At 49.3% G+C, this 6,449-nt stretch overlaps 1 protein-coding gene across 1 annotated transcript in view; it reads right to left on the bottom strand.

Moving 5' to 3' along the window:
- Window positions 1–3,098, bottom strand: part of Wscd2 (WSC domain containing 2) — a 116,515-nt gene extending 113,417 nt beyond the window's left edge. The window contains exons 1-2 of the mRNA XM_033762380.1: window positions 2,985–3,098; window positions 2,359–2,572 (exon numbers count right to left, since the gene is read on the bottom strand). The gene's annotated coding sequence lies outside the window, so the exon portion shown is untranslated. The remainder of the gene's footprint in view (window positions 1–2,358; window positions 2,573–2,984) is intronic.
- Window positions 3,099–6,449: the final 3,351 nt, after the last annotated feature.

Raw genomic sequence — 6,449 nt, 5'->3', positions numbered from 1 at the left:
AGCGCGCGCTTCAGCCTGGCGCGCTCCTCGCCAGAGTCACAGCGCTGCCTCCCGCTTAACTCCTTGAGCGCCACCTGGTCCTCCCCGGCCTCGCGTGTGGGGCCCGGCTAAGGCCTAGGCCTGGCTGCCGCGGAGCTGGGATGCCGTGGCCTCCAGGCCTCAGTCTCCTTGTCTGTAAAATGGGCTCGAGGCCCAGGTCATCGGCGCGCTTCAGCCTGGCGCGCTCCTCGCCAGAGTCACAGCGCTGCCTCCCGCTTAACTCCTTGAGCGCCACCTGGTCCTCCCCGGCCTCGCGTGTGGGGCCCGGCTAAGGCCTAGGCCTGGCTGCCGCGGAGCTGGGATGCCGTGGCCTCCAGGCCTCAGTCTCCTTGTCTGTAAAATGGGCTCGAGGCCCAGGTCATCGGGTGGTCGGCAGAATTAACTGAGGTGATTACACAAAGGAGCAAGCTGCCTGGCACTGAGTGATCTCCCCTTGAATAGCAGAGTGCTTGCTGCTGCTGCTGCCGCTCAGAGGCTTGGCATGTGGCATTTTGCAAACGGTTAACACCCAAAACAGGGCAGTTTTGCTTACTGGGATTTAGCTTGTTGTTGCAACAGGCTGTATAGGTTTTAGCTGTGTGACCTCTGGGTAAGTCAGTCTCCCCAAACTCTTGCCTTCCCATCTCCTGGTGACAAAAGCAGAGCTCTTTTCTGTCTTGACCTGGTAGCTACACAGACGTTTGTGTCATGCTGAAAAAGGTCAGCGACACCCCCAGACCCCCACACTTTTGTTTTGAGTGACAGATCTTGAACCAATCAGAATTGGGTTTAGCTTCCAGCTCCTTTCTGGCTCTGTGCTTATGATCAAGTTGTCTCCTCTCACCGGACCTTTGTTTCCTCGTCCACAACATGGGAGATGAAGTCACAGGTCAAACATGGGGCCTGCCTTTGACTCGTGTCAGTGGTCACTGTCACGGGTCCTACGGTGTCACCTACATCCCAGGGGAAAGAGGTGTCTGAGAAATAACTGGCAGCCTGAGTGTGAGCCTCAGGAACAGTGGCAGGTAAAATACAGGTTGCAGGATTCCATTTTCAGGGTTGAGGAAGGAGGTAAGGAGGAGAAATTCCTGAAAGGAGGAGACCTGAAGGCCAGAGGAAAATGAGGAAACTGCCTCTCCAAAAACCACGGAGCGACAGCAGATGACAGCCGGGGAAGACCAGGGGATGTGTGCAACTGCGGTAAACTTCTGGGGGCCCGAGATAAACTCTCTAAAAGCCACCAAGGGTGCCCACCTCTAATGATTAAGCCACACCTGAGGACACCTGCGCTAAAGAATATCCTAAGCCACTGAAAGTGACCTGAACTCGGCGAACCGTAACCTCAATGAGTTCATTATAATCTCATTGATATTGTGGGCTCTGCAAGCCATGACAAGTTCTCAAAGGCCTGTTTAGGAACAAAAATTCTCTCCTCCAACAGAACGGAGACTTGTCTCTGGTTGGAGTGAACTGTCACCCAGTTCAAAGGAGCCACTCCCTCCAAGTCCAACTCCCCTACATGCTGACACATGGCATCTTCTGGGGCTGTAAGCGCTTTTCTCTGCCCACCCCACCCTGAAGATCGGATACTAATGAATAAATCTGTGCTTTTATTTCTACTTCTGTGTGTCCTGCTCAATGCTTTGTTCGGGATACCACGAACCTAACACAGTCACAACCCCCAGCAACAGTATCAGTCTGAAATTTTACATGGGACATACTTACCATTTCTTTTTTCATCATTTTCTGGAATTCAAATACAACTGGGTACCCCATATTTTCATTTACTAAATCTTGCCGGCCTGACCCCATAGTTATCAGCTGTGTGCCATAGGCTTAGCTACGTTCTGGCTATGTGGCCCAAAACAGAAGTGAGGACTCTTCCAACATTGACAAAACAATGGAGACGATTAAGGTAGGTGGGTGAGATGTTCCCAGCATAGATGAAATGCTTCCAACTTGTCCCTTACATTTCTCACATCTCCCTCCTTTTTCTGCTCTTCCTCATAGTCTTGGGGTTTTTTGGTACCGGGGATGGAACTCAGGACCTTGCTCTTGCCAGGCAGGCGTAGAGCCACTGAGCTACATCCCCGGCCCTCATTGTCTTTGCCCACTTCTTGAAGTTTGCAGGGCTCCCACAGCCTTGTCTAGCCCTGTTTCTGGTCTTCGAAACTAACAGATTATGATGAACTATAAAATGTAAGCAGTGAGCCGGGGATTTAGCTCAGTGGATCCACTGCCTACCTCTCAAGTGCAAGGACATGAGATCGATCCCCAGCACCAAACAAGAACAACAACAAAAAAGTAAGCAACGAAGTGGTAGGATGTCATGTCACATACCATCAGTCAATGGATCAATACTGGCAGGAAGGAATGATGTCTGGTTCTTGCAGACCCAACAACGGATGAGCACTCATTTTTGCTGAGGCCTTACCCACCCTTATCCCTGCCAGCGCTGGTGTCTCGGGTTTCTGACAAGAGCCTCATCCTCTCTCCGGCCTTCTGTGTCAGCTCAGAATCTTAATATTTCTGGCCAAATTCTGCTGCAGGACTCCTGGAGAAAGGAGAAACACAGCAACCTTTAACATAAATTATAAAGATCAAGGCACAGTGATACAAGAGAGTTTCCAAGCATAAGATCAGGTAGCACCTTTGAGCTTTGTTCAAAAAACGAGCCACTAACCTAACATCACTGTCATTTGAACCACAGTGTCTAAAAATAGGATTTGCTCTAATTTTCTGAGTAGCTGAAGCAAAAGAAGAGACTATGTGAGTGGTGAGCAGGCTGTGTCTGGGAGCAAGTAGCTTCTCTTTCATGGTGCTGCTCTCATTGGTAAGGAGGGGACTCACTTCCAGATGTGTCAAGAAAATCCTGGCAAAGATGGCGAACTCTGGAGTCGGTGCGACCTGAGATGGACCCCAGTTCTGTCTTCTCCTACCTGGACAGCACTGGGTAAACTACTTACCTTTTCCGAGTCTTGTCTTTTCAAAACTTGAGATAGTCATAGTGCCAAGCTTTGGAGGGTTTCATGCAGCGTGAGCAGTGGGCACCTCCGGACTCCATACGTGAGCTGTGACCTAGTATCATAATGATTCCAGACGGACAGAGGGAGGGTTCTAGAACTCTAGAACTCAATCAAATGTAGAGAGTGTAGATTTCCCTATTAGACGATTAGACAGCTAACTCACACAGCAGTGCTAACTGTGTGGAAGATAGAATCCATCAGGTTGTGATCCGAGGGGCAGGTACACTGTTCAGGAGGCCTCTGAGTTGCAAGGAGCCGGGCACACTGCCCATGCTGACTGGCCAGTATCCTGCTACTCCCTGCCTTCTGTACGGAGCCCCTGAGAGCCTTCATCAGCTCACCCCATTTGATGGGCTGGGGTCTGGTCTCTCGGGTCAGCTCCTAGAGCCAAGCGCTGTGTCTTGTAACCAATTCTCTGTCCCCAGCTCCCAACAAGGGCTTGGTGCATAGTAGGTGCCCAGGAAGAAACTGATGAATGAATGAATTAAAGTGCCCGGTTTTATCAAGGATGTATACGGAGTAGAGAAAAATTCTTATCTCCATCTGTTCAAGCTGCTCTAACAAAATACTCTCAACTGGCTGGCTGGTTTTAAAATATTCCCAATTTATTTCTCACAGTTCTGGAAGACAAAAGTGGAAGATCAAGGTGTGGCAAACTCAGTGTCTAGGAAGTCTCTGCTCTCTGGGGTGGAGAAGGCATCTTCTCACCACATCCTCTAAGGCTAAGGGGCTGGCCAGCTGTTCTCTCATCGATAAGGGCACTAATTTTAAATCACAAGGCGCCACCCTGCTGATCTAATCACCTCCCAAAGGTTTCACCTTGACGGGTAGAATTCCAACCTACTCTCTTGGGCGAGAATATTGAGACCACAGCACTTCTTACAATGAAGAGAGCTCACCCATCAAAATGCTGGTACACAGCGTGAAGACTGCTTGCCGCAGCACTTTGTAATGATGGAAAGAAAACTGGGAAGAGCCAAAATGCCCATCCGTAAGAGAATGGGATAGATCAATTCTTAAAGGGCGGCAGTGAAAGTTAATGAACTAGAACTCTATGTATCGTCGTGGATAGATCTCAAGCACGATAGTGTTGAGTCTGGGGTGGGGAAAACTACTCCAGAAGGACACACAGGATCACACCACTTGCTATGACTTGAAACCTGAGAAGCAATTCGGGATGTTTGTATGAGTAAATGTATTTGCAAAGCATGGAACAGGTGCAAGGGGATTAAGTGTGTTTTTAGTGTTCTGTTTCTCAGACAGTTGGATGGATACATTATATGGTTTGCCGTTACCCAAAATAGTTCTCTTGGGGCAATAGAAAGAGGCAGCAGAGAGACATGAAGGCCCGAATGAAACCAGCCTCATCCCCACACATGTTCCGCTCATCTCCGGCTGTGCATCCTGTAAGGAGGGATTTAACCTCTCTGAGCTTCAGTTTCCTCGACATTGCAGTTGCTCCAAACACTGCATCTTGAAAGAATTAAATGAGATGATGTGTAGAAATCATTTAAAGCAACCCAGGCACTTAACGCATGACAACTGTTCATATCATAATAGTTATCAAACACCAGTCGATCTCAAATCATTTGAGGACTGTCTGGAAACATCGGAGAAGATCACACATTGCTAATTGCTTTTTCGTAGGCGCAAACACTGAGATCCTGATCGTGGAGAGGGTGAATAGATTGTCCAAGGACAAATGAGAAGGTCAAGAGCATCTTATTTATTCATATTTATTTGTTTAAATTTTGTTTTGTTCTGTCTGTCTTTTTTGAGACCCATCTCACTATGTAGCCCAGGCTGGCCTTGAACTCTTGACAATCCTCCTGCCTCGGCCTTCAAGTACTGGGGATACAGGTGTGCACCACCATGCCCGGCAAGAGTAGCTATTTAGAGGGATCCTGGGCTAAGGTGCCATTTGGGGCCTCACTTCAAGGGCTTCTTGCACAATACCCATAGAAACCCCTACTTTCTTCTAGAGGACCAGTGCTGGTCACAAGGGAGGCCTGACAGAGTTGGGACACATCCCAGAGGCCAGGGACATATGGCACTGTAGCAGTCTTACTGTGGCTCCGCTCCCACTTTTCCCCAATTCTAAAGCATGTTTGTACCATCGTGAGAGAGACTGAGAATAATCATGTTGTAACGTCGTCCCTTTCTGATTTATCTTTTTAGTTAGCCGAAAATGCACTGCTTAACACAAGTGTCTTGACAGAATACACATACTAGGGTGCACTCTGTGATAGCCCTGGACTGGAAAGAGTCCGGGTGGAAGCCTGCAGTAGCCATTCGAGGGGGTGCTAGACAGCGGCAGAAAGAACGAATGGACGGTGAGCACTGTGACCTCAGGGTTAAGTCACAGATTTAATGCGCAAGGAAAGAGGCCAGACCCAAAGCAGTGCATGTCATCTGCTGCCATTTCTGTGAAGCTCAAAACTAAGCAGGCAGAGGAGCGGGGACACCTGAGCAGAAGGCTGTACTGGGGAAGAGGCCCTTGAGGGGCAGAGGGGCGTGGATGTGGGAGCTGAGGACGCTCTGGTATTGCTCTAGGCGCTGGTGACGTGGAAAAGTTCTTTGTGAACAGAAATTGAGCAATCTGCTGATTGTTTGTGCAGATGTCAGATGTCATTAGAAACGTTCTTTAGATGTAAAAATGGGCGAATTCCAAGGCTTTAATCTTTATTAGTTATGGATGCCTGATCCCCAAGCTGGATCTGTCACATAATAAAGGTAGAGGTAAGACTTTCAATTAGCTTTCCCTCCTAAGCCTTGCCCTTGAACAGACTGGCTGAACCCAGCTTTCATTCCAGGCTCTCTGAAAAGGGGATTGTCCAGGTAGAGGCAGGCCAGGTAGGGACCAGGCCAGTACTTGGGACATGCGATCCAGAAAGACAGGCAAACCAACCAAATTATCTGATTTGGCAGATGGGCAGGATCAAATGACCCAGATAATGGTCAGCCTGCCACGGTGACACTACACACTGCAGCCAAAAATACCTGCAAGGTGGACAGCGTCTGCGGGCAGAGAGAAAGAAGCCTGTATCTCCCCAGGTCTGATTTCGGCAAGACGATCTCTGGGGGCATTTACAGCGGCCACAGAAAGGTAGGGCAGCACTGGACCTAGAGGAGCAGGCAGTCCCCCAGCCTTGCCACTCCTGCCCTGGGCCTGAGCCACAGAACGTTGATTATCCCATTTGGTTCCCACTTTATACCAGGAATACCTGTTTTGCAAAGGAGGAAACAGGACCAGAGCAGTTGAATGAAGCACCCAAGGAAGTAGTGGACTTGCTTATTTTTTAGCTGATCCCTAAGCCACGTGTCTCCTCCCCCAGGAGGGCTGTTCCCCAGCTCCCTCCCTGTACCCATGAGGCAGGATCAGGGAGCCTCAACACTCAAGGACCG

This window comes from Fukomys damarensis, unplaced genomic scaffold (genome assembly GCF_012274545.1).
Source record: "Fukomys damarensis isolate Sample0158 unplaced genomic scaffold, DMR_v1.0_HiC HiC_scaffold_12, whole genome shotgun sequence".
In the NCBI taxonomy this organism is placed as follows: Eukaryota; Metazoa; Chordata; class Mammalia; order Rodentia; family Bathyergidae; genus Fukomys; species Fukomys damarensis.
This window is presented reverse-complemented; position numbering and strand designations above follow the sequence as displayed.